The sequence below is a fragment of the Musca domestica genome, unplaced genomic scaffold (assembly GCF_030504385.1).
Source record: "Musca domestica strain aabys unplaced genomic scaffold, Musca_domestica.polishedcontigs.V.1.1 3, whole genome shotgun sequence".
Taxonomy (NCBI): domain Eukaryota; kingdom Metazoa; phylum Arthropoda; class Insecta; order Diptera; family Muscidae; genus Musca; species Musca domestica.
In genome coordinates, this window is record NW_026712299.1 from 17814532 (window position 1) to 17831018 (window position 16487).

Consider the following 16487-nt stretch of genomic DNA (forward strand, 5'->3'; position numbering starts at 1 on the left):
GATTTCAGGTTAATTGTGCACTAAATGGACAATATCAGCCCAAATCACCTGAATTTTCGTACATAAGACCGAATTCAGTCTAGAAGCTAATACGTCAAATTTGGAGAAATCCGGTTCAGAGATAGCTATAGCTCGTAAAATGCACGATAGAATGATAGATTTTGATTTTGTACCAAATATCTCATAGAGCTCTGAAATGCCCTGTATAAACCTTTTTACGAGAGCTCTACTAAATATGCATAGTGGTGTAGGGTATCATATAGTCGGCCCCGCCCGACTTTTGAGCTTTTCTTACTGGTTTTTTTGTCTGGGATATTCTCCCCAGAAGTTATTTTAAAAATAACTTCTATGACAAAAAACATTTTTTACCCAAGTGACGAGATCGTAAGCTCAATAAAACTAAAATTCTTTTGGAAAATCTTCTAAATCTTACAACCGCACTTATAAACATTTACATCTTTCTCCACTTGTTATGCTTTCGTTTGACCTGAACGAAGTAGCATAACCATGTAAGTTGGTTTTGTATGTTACAACAAAAACACTTTCGTCGACCGTGCCTTGTTATACCCTACACCACATAGTGGTAAGGGTATTATGTCTTTGTGCATTTGTTTGTAACATGGAGAAGGAAACGAGATAGACCCATAGTTAATTTTGAGAACCTTCATAGAATCACTTTTTGAGTCGATATATGCATGTCAGTCCGTCTGTCCGTCCGTCTGTCCATGTATTCTTGTGAACAAAATGCAGGTCGCATTTATTATCCGATTGAGATGAAATTTTCCAAACAATATTTTTTTGGCCCAAGGACGAACCCTATTGAAATTGGTGAGAATCGGATCAAATTTAGATATAGCTCCCATATATATCTTCATCCGATTTCGGGTTAAATGTGCACCAAATGTCCACTATCAGTCCAAATTACCTGAATTTTGGCACCCCCAACCGAGTTCGGCCTAGAAGCAAGTATATGTTTAAGCCTCTCACATTCGTAATATGCACTCCACAACCGTGATATTTGGTACCAGATATAAGATGCAGCCCAGAAATAGATGTTTGTAATTTTATCGAAATCGGTTCAGATTTGGATATAGCTCCCATATATATCTTCATCCGATTTCGGGTTAATTGCGCACCAAATGGCCAATATAAGTCCAAATGGACTGAATTTTAGTACATCGGACCAAATTCAGCCTAGAAGCAAGTATATAAAATTTAGTGAAAATCGGTTCAGATATAGATATAGCAACCACATATATGTTTCATCCGATTTAGAGTTTTAGTCCCATACATTCGTAATATTCACTCTACAACCGTGATATTTGGTACCAGGTATTAGATGGAGCACAGGAATAGCTGTTTTAAATTTTATCGAAATAGGTTCAGATTTGGATATAGCTCTCATATATATCTTCATCCGATTTCGGGTTAAATGTGCACTAAATGGTCAATATCAGCCCAAATCACCAGTCTAGAAGCTAATACGTAAAATTTGGAGAAACCCGGTTCAGAGATAGCTATAGTTCGTAAAATTCACGATAGAATGAGATAGATTTTGATTTTGTACCAAATATCTCATAGAGCTCTGAAATGCCCTGTATAAACCTTTTTACGAGAGCTCTACTAAATATGCATAGTGGTGTAGGGTATTATATAGTCGGCCCCGCCCGACTTTTGAGCTTTCCTTACTGGTTCAATTTGACTTATAACAATATTGAATTGTACATGTTGTAATATTTTTTCATTTTACAACACAGGTTGGTGTTATTATATACAGATTGCAGTTATCCTCACGAAAAAGTGTAGGGTTAGGCTCAGAAGGACTAGGCCTATTGTTTTCAAAGATGTCCGCAATATATTTAGGGATTGAAACTAAAAATGTTCCTGATTTTGCAGCCGTTTTAAAGTTAAAAAATTGAATCCAAAGGAAATCTCGCATATAGATAGATTTTAGGACAGCGGGTAAATTGAACCACTACTTCTGTGTGTAAAAATACCAACATAACTCACAGGCGATATCCGAAATACACTAAAGGTGAACTTCTGGCTTTTTTATGCTGATTTCGTTGATGAGTAAAACCAAATATCGTAAACAATCAAGTCATATAGATGAGTTTAAATTTGGTGATACAGAGGGACCTCTTGCTTTTGGAGTTGATTGCAATATATTTAGGGGTTCAAATGAACCAAAATGAAAAAAAAAAACATTCCTGCTCACACAATTGAAGATAGTTAAGAACAGGGAAGAATTCTAGCATTTTGGATAACCATTGATGTATGTAGCTGTAAAATGGACCACAACACCTAACAGCACGATGGAGTGCGTAAATATTGGGCAAATGTCCCTGGTTAACATGCTAAGGGTAATATCTGGGCAGTGCTTCATGACATAATTTCAAAAGCGAAATATTCCAAAATGGATTCGGACATAAGGGGGCTTCTAACAAATTGTAGTGTTGTAGGGTATCACATGGTCGGCCCCGCACGACTATCGCCTCTGCTTACTTGTTTGAAAATATTATTCCCAATTTACGACCGTAACTTGACTATTCACTTTCTACTTAAGCGCAAGCATCAACATTGGTCCATTGTTTGTTATGGCCCCAAATAATGAAACTTCCTGATTTCCTGTACTGTTATTTTATATATTGTGAAAGATTTTTGAACAATTTAAAATCAAATTAATTACAACCTAACATTTCGAATCCTCAATCATCATTGGGTATAACACACATATCTGATGATTTCCTGTATTCCAAAGTTTTCCGCCTACAATATCCAACGATATCAGCTGTAATTGGATAAGTCCAATTTTCTTCAGATAATATTGATTTTTGCGTTATCATCCATAGCTTCCATTCCATTTAAAAATATTTTGAACTTATCTTAATACTTTATGTATTCATATTTGCTTTCTCTTGCATGCAACATGTATGTGTGATCAGTTGGCTTTATCCTTTCAACTATGTTAACCATTGCAGTTGGTGTATTTTACAATCCGCCAATTTCTGTAAAATTGTTGTCATTTACAGGAATTTATTGTTGGGTAAATATTTTGCGAAATCTGTCCATATTTATTATGTGCATCACTTGACACAGGCAGACATAGAGGCCGACCAACAGATAGACATATGTCCAAGTTGTTGCCATGGTTGTCGAATTTTACACACACATGCATGCACACATATACCAACTGACTGAGTAGCGGCGTGCTTGATTAATATTTGTCCAGAACAATATTGACAATGGCGGATTGTCGCCAATTGCTATCACATAAATTGTATTCGATATGAAAATGTAAACATTTTACATATGAGCGCACATGTAAAAAATGTAACATGTACTGAGAAATTGTATTTACATCCTTCGAAGTGGAAATATGGAATAATAAACGAATAACTTTACTAATAGATAGTTTCAATTTGAGTAAGTGGTCGAAGGGTGTACATGTATGGAGTTGACATATTGTGTTATAAAAGTGTGACATCGTATTGACGACGATGATACTTATTAGAGTGGGGGAAAATTAAAAAAATGGTAGAAACTTATTGCTATATGATACTAGCTGGCCCAGTCCGCGTTGCCTGCTCGTAGTTTTAATGTATAGTTTTTAAAGCATAAGAATTTACAAATCTGGCTCACATAAGTGGTACAATTTTTAGTATAAATGATGACTCGATTAAATAGAAATAAATACGTCTTTCAAAAAACCTGATCCTATTTTTCAGTAAGAGCTTTTAGTTTGAGAGTTAAAAACCTGAACAATATAGCATATATATTAAAAAATATACATTAACTGTTTATAATAGGCCCATGTAAAATGGTTTTCTACCACTAAAGTAGCCTAAACACACATTCAAAGTCAAATCGATTCGAAAATATAATCGCAACCCTCGAAATAGGTAAAATCAGGAGGTACTTTTATATAAGCGCTACTCCAAAATATTGATATTAATATTGACCTTTACGTAAAAGTTATAATGAAGCAGGGTCCAATACTTACAATTATTTGAAAGAATTTACTCTTCTTTCTAAAATCTTAAATTACCAAAATTTGAGGAATTGGAAAGAGGCTATATCATCTGAGGGGGGCTATATCACAATGTAGACCAACCTGCTACATATTTTGTACAAATGATTCCTCATGTAACCCCTAGGACTGTATCAAATTTAAAACTTTATCGTAACTTTTGCGGAGTATAGGGCAAAATATTTGCTGACCTTTGTGCATGGATAAATTTCCTAACCCCAAGATTGTCTGCGGCGCAGTGTAATTACTGACGATAGCGCATTATGCTCGTATAACGTTACCTATGATTTAAGGTTATTTTTAAGGGTTCGGAATAGTTTTCGGAGCATAGGAATCCTTTTCTTACTATATTTTCAATTCACTCCACTATTTAGTATAGTCCGCATGTTACAGTGCCTTTCATATTCGGTATTTCACTGATTGAAGTCCCAATGAATTTTGCATTTTGAGTTCTCATTGGATAGATTATTTCCATATCTAATCAAAATTGAAAATTTGCGTATGGCAACCATATAACAGCATGTATAGAAAATATGCAAACTTTTTCGATTTTTTCGGATTTTTTTCAATAAGAATTTTCAATTCCAAATGGCATTCTGAAACAATTCTACACAAATTTTTTCAGTTCCGGGATTTTTCTCAAAATTTTCTTTCATGGCAACGTTTCCACTGTAATTACAAATAACCAAAAAAAAAATATGAGTCAAATCGGCCCAGCCGTTCTCAACTGATGTGTTACAATACTTTTTCAAATGTGTTACATATAAATTTAACGAAGTAGGTGTCGACAGTTCCTCTGACCCCAAACAGATACCGAGGGTTGGAGGGAGAGAGTCAAGATTACGTCGTATACTAACTGTGAAACAGATATCTTCATGATTTTGGCAAATATTAGGATTTTAGATAAATCGAAAAAATGGGCGCAAAATTGGGCGTGGTCCCTTTTCCTTTGCATAAAAACCTAAATCGGGGTAGGACGAACATTTAAAAAACATACAAATGGTTCTAGCCGGTCTCAAGTGATTCAATTACCAACGAACAACAATTGGTTTATATATAGATTAAAAAGTAGGCGTTGTCAGTTCCTTAGCCCCCAAATTAATACTTAGGATTGGAGGGAAAGTCAACAGTATGTCGTGTAATAATTTTCAAACCGGTATCTTCATTATTTGACAAATATAAGGATATAAGATAAATCGAAATAGTGGGCGTAAAAGTAGGCGTGGTCAATACTTTTTTTCTTTAAAAACCTTACTCAGGATACGACGAACGTTTGTACAAAAAAATATGCAAATTGGTCCAGCCGTTCTCAACTGATTCCATTACCAACGAACAACAATTGATTTTTATATATATAGATTAAGAGTATAAATGTTTTTTTCTCCTTCCAGCTCATTTTAAAAAGCTCTCTCTGTATCACATATAAATAGGAATATACGATTTCTACTTTCTCACTTTTTACTCTGTTTGTGTTAGCACCATTATGCATCCGCATGCATCTAAAGTACGTGCATCTAAGGAATGTTCATATTGTTAATGTTTTCCATATTTGTTGCCATTGTTGTCAGCGAACACCAAAATTCATACATTGTTGAAAGGAAACCTTTTAATAGGCGGCAAAGTAAATGTGTGCATAACAAACAAGATTGTTTGCAACAAAAGCGGCAGACTGTCTAACAAACAAAAAATGATGCAGTTATTTCCGGTACAGGTTGTTCTTACAAAACTCGGCACTTTTAGGTTAACGGCAATAAAGTCGATATTTCATTTATCGAAGTCAAGTAGAATAGTCTTAAATTCTAATTGGTGCCTTTTGCACTACAGAATTCGGTTCTCCAAAGAACACAACAAGGAAACGTTTATCATTTTTATAGTTAAGAGAAGAATTGTTACTGCCCCATTATTTACTACGAAGGTTTTGGCTTGTGACATGGCGGCGAAAAACAGCTTTAAAAGTTAAATGTACGTATGTTTCATCAGGTCCGTTACGATAAATTCCGAAATTAACTAGAGCCACGAATTTAACAGAGAAAATAACATAGCTATGTTAACTTAACAGAGCTACATAAAAATTGTTTTTTCCTTAACATTTTTCATTTTTAATTACTTATCGTATAAAAACGCTAACAAAATGCATTATATAATCATAATTAAATTATATTCCAAAGATTGTAAGGCAACATACACCCATTAACTCGTAGTACAATACTATGTGCCAGGACAAGTTTACACCAAACTGTGCCCTCCAGGACAATTCTGCCGGTACAATATGGGTACCTACGGAAAGCTTATGAAGTCTACTATCCATTGGCATTAACAAAATTATAGGAAGGTCCAGCCAGTTCCGAGTTATATAGTCATTTCTGGAGGTATCCTTGGAACAGGATAACTCCATTGGCCAATATGCCTTCCAGGACAATTCTGCCGGCACAATATGGGTATCTACGGAAAGCTTTTGAAGTCTACTATCCATTGGCATTAACAAAATTATAGGAAGGTCCGGCCAGTTCCGAGGTATATTGTCATTTCTGGAGGTATCCTTGGAACAGGATAACATCATTGGCCAATATGCCTTCCAGGACAATTCTGCCGGCACAATATGGGTACCTACGGAAAGCTTATGAAGTCTACTATCTATTGGCGTTCAGAAAATTATAGGAAGGTCCGGCCAGTTCCGAGGTATATGGTCATTTCTGGAGGTATACTTGGAATAGGATAACTCCATAGGCCAATATGCCTTCCAGGAATATTCTGCCGGCACAATATGGGTACCTACGGAAAGCTTATGAAGTCTACTAACCATTGGCATTCAGAAAATTGTAGAAAGGTGCGGCCAGTTCCGAGGTATATGGTCACTTCTGGAGGAATCCTTGGAACAGGATAACTCCATAGGCCAATATGCCTTCCAGGACAATTCTGCCGGCACAATATGGGTACCTGCGAAAGCTTAGGAAGTCTACTATCCATTGGCATTAAGAACTGGTCGGACCTTCCTATAATTTTGTTAATGCCAATGAATAGTAGACTTCATAAGCTTTCCGTACATTCCCATATTGTACAGGCAGAATTGTCCTGGAAGGCATATTGGCCAATGGAGTTATCCTCTTCCAAGGATACCTCCAGAAATGACCATATACCTCGAAATTGGCCGGACCATTCTATAATTGTCTGAATAAGCTTTCCGTAGATACCCATATTGTACCGGCAGAATTGTCCTGGAAGGCACAGTTTGGTGTAAACTTGTCCTGGCACACAGTATTGTGCTACGAGTTAATGGGTGTATGTTACAATCTTTGGAATATAATTTAATTATTATTATATAATGCATTTTGTTAGCGTTTTTATACGATTAGTAATAAAAAATCAAAAATATTAAGGAAAAAAACAATTTTTATGTAGCTCTGTTAAGTTAACATAGCTATGTTATTTTCTCTGTTAAAATCGTGGCTCTAGTTAAATTCGGAGTTTATCGTAACGGACCTTGTTTCATCATAACTCGACATTTAAAGTTCACATTGGATATAAATTTGCTTTATGTTTTTTCGAAAGAGGTCAACATTTTGACATAATCCCAACAGAGATTTCTGTATTTTAGAGTTCCTTGCAACATTTTATATACCCTCTACGATACATAGCTCTTGATCAGCGTAAAATTTTAAGACGACTGCCCGTGCATCTGTTGTAATAACGCTAGAGTACATATCAGTACTTTGTCTGCAGGCAGGTCAAGTTCGAAGATGGTACATTTTGATGGTTTTAGCCACCTTTTTCAACGGAATTGTCTGAAAATCCACACATGAAGTTCCTTCTTAGTACTTTATACCCTGGAAATATATGTTCTATATAGCTCCCATACAACGGTACCCTCCGATAATCGCTATTTTGATTTTACCGATATTTTTACCGGAATTGTTTCAAATTTCGTATTTAAAGTTCGTAATACATCTTAAATAGTTTTCAGTAAGTAACTTATTTTAAAGAGCCGAAACACATATACTTCCAATTCTAAGCACGTGCGTTTTTCTTAAATCACAGATATTTACGTGTTGTCACACCCATCCTCGAAACTAACTGCGAAATACAATACACAATGGAAACAGCAATCAAATACAATGATATGGACAAAGTAAATAACCTTTACACCCGAAGATATGTAAGAACTTAAAATAAGTATTTTTCAATTGCAGCTTCATAAAGTAATAAAGCGTAAATATCCAAATAAATTCAATATAGAGTAAGCTAATTAAAAATCGTTTTAATGAATATACATTTTAACCTACATATTCTTTATTAGAACTATTCTTCGAGACTTTTTACCGATCAAAGTATTATTTTTACATCTAACCTGAAATACGTATTTACTCTTTGGCCATTTAAGGATGAACATTTAAATTCCGTTTTGCAAATGTTTCTAGTTTTATTCTGTCAGCTGTTGGTATTGAACTGGAAATACTTTTATTTGTAAGTAATCGCACCATATAGCTTGCCACGGTTACGAAAATTAAAATGTATTACGTTTAGACCAAAATCCTTTACAATTTTTTTTAAGAAATAAAATTTTATTTTCAACCTACTGGCAATGCAAAAGTTCCGATAAGCCGAATAATATATTATTTTTCGTATATTATTTTTCGAACAGGTTAAGTTTGTAAATGGGCTATAATGATCTACGTTTTCGTATAGCCCCCATATAACGATACCTCCCGCATTTTGATGATTTTTGCTGCATTATTCTCAAGAATTTTATCAAATTTCGTATTTGAAGTTCGTAACGAGTACTACAACCTATGACATAAAATTTTCTATGCCAATCCACGAATTCGTATTGCTTCCATACAACGGTTTTTCGGCGGTTTTTTCTTAAATTTTTAAAGTTCCTTGCAAATGGTGGAGGGTATAAAAAGTTCGTCACTAACCCGGGCGAACTTAACTGCTTTCACTTGTTATTAAAAAAAACAATTGAATCCAGCAGCTTTTGACGGTTCTATCATCAAGGCCATTGTTACAAATAATTCCCTTATTAATTTCAATGCTAAACGTAATATTAAATCCAACCAACATGATTGTCTCTTATGAACTTGTATCCCACATCTTAAACATTTAAATGTCACTTTCATGCTAGATTTCCTCTGAAATTTACCACAAAAATGCTTGAAGCAACAAAAATGCATTCAAATTTAACTTTAATTGTGAGCATTTTACAGGGTGAATGCAGCATTGTGACTCTGCTATTATATTCAGTTCATACTGTGCTTGGTTCAAGTTTTCCCCTCTAGTTCCTTTTTTATACCCTCCACCAAAAAAGGTATGGAGGGTATATTAACTTTGTCATTCCGTTTGTAACTCATCGAAATAATCATTTTAGACCCAACAAAGTATATATATTCTTGATCAGCGTAAAATTCTAAGTCGATTTAGCCCTGTCCGTCCGTCTGTCCGTCTGACCGTCTGTCCGTCTGTTGTAATCACGCTACAGTCTAAACGAATTAAGATAGGAAGCTAAAATTTTGCACAGATCTCTCTTTTGTCTGCAGGCAGGTCAAGTTCGAAGATGGGCTATATCGGTCCACGATATCGTATAGCCCCCATATAACGGTACCCCCCGACATTCGGTATTTTGATGATTTTACCCACATTTTTGAACGGAATTGTCTGAAAATCCACACAAGGAGTTCCTTGTGGGTACTTTATACCTCAGCAGAGAATTATCTATATAGGTCCACAATATCGTATAGCCCCCATATAACGGTACCCCCCGATATTCGGTATTTTGATGATTTTACCCACATTTTTCAACAGAATTGTCTGAAAATCCACACAAGGAGTTCCTTGTGGGTACTTTATACCTCGGCAGAGAATTATCTATATAGGTCCACAATATCGTATAGCCCCCATATAACGGTACCCCCCGATATTCGGTATTTTGATGATTTTACCCACATTTTTCAACGGAATTGTCTGAAAATTCACACAAGGAGTTCCTTGTGGGTACTTTATACCTCGGCAGAGAATTGTTTATATAGGTCCACAATATCGTATAGCCCCCATATAACGGTACCCCCCCCCGATATTCGGTATTTTGATGATTTTACCCACATTTTTCAACGGAATTGTCTGAAAATCCACACAAGGAGTTCCTTGTGGTTACTTTATACCTCGGCAGAGAATTATTTATATAGGTCCACAATATCGTATAGCCCCCATATAACGGTACCCCCCCGATATTCGGTATTTTGAAGATTTTACCCACATTTTTGAACGGAATTTTTTGAAAATCCACACAAGGAGTTCCTTGTGGGTACTTTATACCTCGGCAGAGAATTATCTATATAGGTCCACAATATAACGGTACCCCCACGGTATTCGGTATTTTCATGATTTTAGCCACATTTTTCAACGGAATTGTCTGAAAATCCACAAAAGGAGTCCCTTGTGGGCATTTTACCTCCTCAAAATGAAGTGTCTATATAGGTCCACGATATCGTATATCCCCCATATAACTGTAACCTCCGATATTCGGTATTTTGATGATGTTGGCCACTCTTTTCGATGGAATTGTCTTAAAATCAACACAAGTAGTTCCTTGTGAGTACTTCACCCCCTGAGAGAGAATTGTCTATACAGGTCCACGATATCGTACATCCCCCATATAACGGTACCTTCCGATATTCGGTATTTTATGATTTGACTCACATTTTTCATCGGAATTGTCTGAAAATCCACACAAAGGGTTCCTTGTGGGTACTTTATACCTCGGCAGAGAATTATCTATATAGATCCACGATATTGTATAGCCCTCATATAACGGTACCCCCGATATTCGGTATTTTGATGTTTTTAGCCATATTTTTCAACGGAATGGTCACAAGGGGTTCTTTGTACACAAGGGGTTCTTTGTGAGCACTTTACCCACCGACGGAGAATTCTCTATATAGGTTAACGATAACGTATAGCTCCCATATAACGGTACCCCGCGATATTCGGTATTTTGATGATTTTAGCCACTTTTTCCAATCGTATTGTCTGAAAATCCACACACGAAGTTCCTTGTGAGTACTTTACACGCAGAAATAGATTGGTCTTTATAGGTCCACAATATCGTATATCCCCCCATATATCGGCACCTTCCTATATTAGATATTTTAAAGATTTTAAAAGAATTTTTATTGGATTTTGTTTTTTTGAAAATTTTCTAATTCGTTCCAAATGGTGGAGGGTATTCAAAGTTCGGCCCGGCCGAACTTACTGCTTTTTTACTTGTTCTATTCAAGGTTTTTGCAGCCTTATTTTAGAATTCATCAGCCACCCTTCCCGCTTCACTTTTAAATCGTTCATCGTTTTGAAAATTGTTTAATTTAGTCAACGTTTTCAGAGCAAAGTCAGCCTTTTATAGTTTTTAGGTATTGTCGAAAATTTTTGTTTACATTTTTTCTATATGGCCAACTACCTCGGTGAGGAAGAGGAAATAAAAATGATGATAGGTTTGTTAAAGTATAGTCTGTTGCACTCAACTGATTTGAATGTCGCCTGTGAATAGGGTGGTCTCGGTTTCCTCCACCCATAGACGTTAGATTTAGAAATAGTAAACACTGGCTTAATAGATTTTTGTTTTAATACTTAATTCCAAGTAACATGGTAAAAATGTGGCTGGTAGACCTATTTTTTATTGGTAGGGCGATAGATTCGCCCATTTGAGTTCTTTCAATTGTAGCTTAAGTATAATAATTGCCATCCATTTTCTCTCTATCTTTCCCTCTCTAAAACGTTTGGTATTGAACATGGTTTTCTATGGTTACTACAGATATTTTGATTGATTGGGCAAACACACACACATCATCCAAAGCTCAACACTTGAACTTGGAAATAACTTGACTGGGTATTTTGATGTGCATTAGTGTGTATGCATATGCGTAGGTAAATATTTGCTAACACTTGTATACAAATAAATCAGACAGTATTCAAACAAATCGTTATGAACTGTTACATTTCACATGAAAACCCCACAAACAGAGACAAATAACACAATGACATATGGAAAAAAATAAGAATGTGTGTCTTAGAAACTAATAATAAATCGAGCAGAATACAATTTTTTTATAGTATAGCAGGTCTTAAATATTTACTTGAAAATGGCAAACGTGGAATTTAGCATGTTTTTAATAAAGATTCAAAATAGTTAAAATTGAGAAGTACGACAACACATAAGGAACAGGTGAGGAATATTTGTTAAATCAACTAATATAATTATACCCTACACCACAAGATGGTCAGGGTATTATGTCTTTGTGCATTTTTTTGTAACAGGCAAAAGGAAACGAGATAGACCCATAGTTCCTTTTGATGATCTGCATAGAATCACATTCTGAGTCGATTTATGAATGTCCGTCTGTCCATGTATTTTTGTAAACAAAGTACAATTCGCATTTATTGCCCTATCCAGATGAAATTTTGCACAAATCATTTGGATATAGCTCCCATATATATGTTCGTCCGATTTGCCTTTTATTGTGCACCAAACGTGTAATATTTGCCCATATGGTATGGAATTTGGCACGTACGATCAGATTGGACCTGAAAATAAGTATGCCAAATTTGATCGAAATCGGTTTAGATATAGCTATAGTCCCCATATATGTTGTTCATCCGATTTGTTATTTGCTAAATTATTTGCTAAATTTTACCGAGATCGGTTCAGATTTGGATATAGCTCCCATATATAACTTCGTCCGATTTACCTATCATTGTACACCAAACGTCTAATATTTGCCCAAATGGGAAATTTGGCACTTACGACCGAATTGAGTCTAGAAGCTAGTATGTCAAATTTGGTGAAGTTCGGTTCAGATACAGCTATAGCTCACATATATAATGTTCATCCGATTTGTTATATTTGTTTCCCACAGCCGTAATATTCAATCCGTAATAACGATATTCAGGGAAATATATCAAATGCAGCTCAGAAATATCTTTGCCAAATTTTATCGAGATCGGTTCCGATTTGGATATAGCTCCCACATATATTTTTATACGATTTCAAATTAAATGTGCACCAAATGGGCAATACAAGTCCGAATTTAAAAGATACAAATGCTTCGGCATATATAGTCCTTTGAACTTTAAATTATAATTATAATCATAGCGTGTATGATTGAATTCACCCATTAAAACTTTTAATTGTTATGTGGAGCTCTACTTAATTAGCAAAGTGGTGTATTGGTGTAGTCGGCCCCGCCCGACTTTAAGACCTTCTCTACTGGTTTTTCTATGTGTTTGTTTGTTCTCTCGAAACGAGCTTAAAGATCTGAAATTTTATCACACACCCACCACTATGCGACACGTTTCGCCGTTGGTTAAGCGGCTCATCAGGCATATTTGGTGTGGATGTTGGCTTACAAGGGCCGTTCTCGGGAAAGTAGTACTTATTTCGAACTTATTGCGATTTAAACACTAAAAACTCTCCAAGTTCGACTCGAGTTATATTAGCAGATCTTTTTCACAGCAAAGTTTGTTTTTGTAGTGAGGAATTTTTGTCCACAACAACTACATTGCTTCCAATGCATACACTTGTTTAAGTGCTGCTTTAGGAAGACGGGTTAATGGCTCTGAACGTTAAGACGACAACTTCTAGTTGGCTGCACACCGAGGTCCGCGGTTCAAATCCCACAGCCAGGCTCGGCTGAATTTTAGTTTTTGAATTTTGCCTTTTTAAGGCGAAGATCATGAGCTCGTCTCGAAAGAGAAACAGACACATAAATCATAAACATATGATCTTCGCCTTAACAAGGCAGAACTCAAAAATATAATTTTTACAACTCAACAATTAACTTTCACCTACAATTAACTCTGAACCACTACAAAAAGCACATCAAACAAATCCAGTCAACCACTTTAGCTCATTTTCTGCTGATGTAGCAGTGATAATAAAATAAACAACAATTCTTATTTATCACAACATAAAAAACAATTCGGTTGTTATGAAATATAAATTGTGCTTCGAAACCAAATTAAATGTAGTATTTTAAAATGTGTACATATATTATATTATTATTATAATAATCCAATATAAATCAGCTATTTTAGACTTAGTCACAAAAATGAAATATATTTAAAAAACTGTTAGAATTTTTAAGTATTTCCCAGATGCAGTAGCTGAAATCCTTTGCTTTTTATTAAAAATGGAATATTTATGGCATCATTAAATTAAATATTGGATTTACTGGCAATTGCCATGAGAAGTATGGCAATATGCTTTTGGTACGAAATCAAGCATCATCCGACAGAGCAGTGAAATGTAATTTTCGAGAAAATTGAATTTCAATTGATTATTTATGAATTGTTTACAATGGGAGAACTTCTGCTTTGGCCATTGTTGTTGCCCTCAATTTCGTTTTCTTAGTTTTTTGTGCAATGGAGTTTTCTATGCCATGCTTGTTGTGTGGTCATAACATTTAATGTTCATAATAATTTTGTTATTATTGCAGTTATATTGTTATCGTTAGAGTTTCAATTGATTTTGGAAGAAGAAATCTGTTGTTACGATTTTCCAATGAAAGTATAATAGTTTTGAATTGGGTATGAAGTTTTTGTTATAGGTATTTGTATCAAATGTGGAATGTGAATTTGTTCTACCTTTTGCCCCCGATATTATTTCTGCCAAAGCTTAGGAAGAAAATATAAGATCCAAAAATATCAAATGTTTTCCTGATTATATTTTTAAAATTCAAACGTTCCTATATATTAACAAATTTGTAAAATAATAACATAAACTGATTTCCTTTAAATATTAAAATTCATTGAATTCATTCATTGAATTTTGACCATGAGAAGCAATTTTATTATTGTTGTGGTTTCAAAATCTTTTTAGTATTTTCTATATTTAGAGAAAACTATTGCATGGCACCAAGGAAAATTATTAAATATAGTATTCTGGGGGTATATCACTAGAATGTAGGAAAAATTTTAGGCTTTTAAATATCCTTATATTAAAACACGCACACACATGTACATTTTTATATATTTTTAACACTTGTTTACAAAGACTAGTTGTAACAAATAAAAAATTACATATTAAACCAAACCCTAAACCACAAGGACGGATAGTCAATAAACTTTGTCTGTCCTCCTCTGTCCTCTATGTATTGTCAATGTACACCAAATGATGTGAAATTTTATTTTCTTCGTGATTTTAGTGCTCTTTGTTTACGGTGTTTTTTCGGAACATGGTTGTAACCGGGGTATTTCCTAATCGTTGTTATGCTTACTTCCGCAAGAATGAACATTTTGTTTTATACACCCTGTGGTTGCAAAGCTTCCATATGCAACAACGATTTTAATCATAACCACACACAGATATGCACATACATTAACGGTATAAACGGAAATAGAATTATGTTGTAAAGTATGCATGTTTGTGCATATTTTAATTAAACAATGTAAAGACAACCACATATGCGGCTTTCTTATAAAACAATAAATGTGTATTTATGGAAATTAAAGGTTTTTATACCCTACACACATAGTGGTAAGGGTATTATGTCTTTGTGCATTTGTTTGTAACATGGAGAAGGAAACGAGATAGACCCATAGTTACTTTTGAGAACCTTCATAGAATAACTTTCTGAGTCGATTTATGCATGTCAGTCCGTCTGTCCGTCCGTCCGTCCGTCCGTCCGTCCGTCTGTCCATGTATTCTTGTGAACAAAATGCAGGTCGCATTTATTATCCGATTGAGATGAAATTTTCCAAACAATATTTTTTTGGCCCAAGGACGAACCCTATTGAAATTGGTGAGAATCGGATCAAATTTTGATATAGCTCCCATATATATCTTCATCCGATTTCGGGTTAAATGTGCACCAAATATCCACTATCAGTCCAAATTACCTGAATTTTGGCACACCCAACCGAGTTCGGCCTAGAAGCAAGTATATCAAATTTGAAAATCGGTTCAGATATAGCTATAGCTCCCATATATATCTTTCATCCGATTTGATCTTTAAGTCCCTAACATTCCTACTATGCACTCCACAACCGTGATATTTGGTACCAGGTATTAGATGGAGCACAGAAACAGCTGTTTTAAATTTTATCGAAATCGGTTCAGATTTGGATATAGCTTCCATATATATCTTCATCCGATTTCGGGTTAATTGACCACCAAATGGCCAATATTAGCCCATCTGGTCCGAATTTTGGCACATGTGACCGAGATTAGCTTTAAGGCAAATACAACAATTTTGGAGAAAATCGGTTCAGAAACAGCTATAGCTCCCATATATATGTTTTATCCGATTTGGTGTTTAAGCCTCTCACATTCGTAATATGCACTCCACAAGAATGATATTTGGTACCAGATATAAGATGCAGCCCAGAAATAGATGTTTGTAATTTTATCGAAATCGGTTCAGATTTGGATATAGCTCCCATATATATCTTCATCCGATTTCGGGTTAATTGT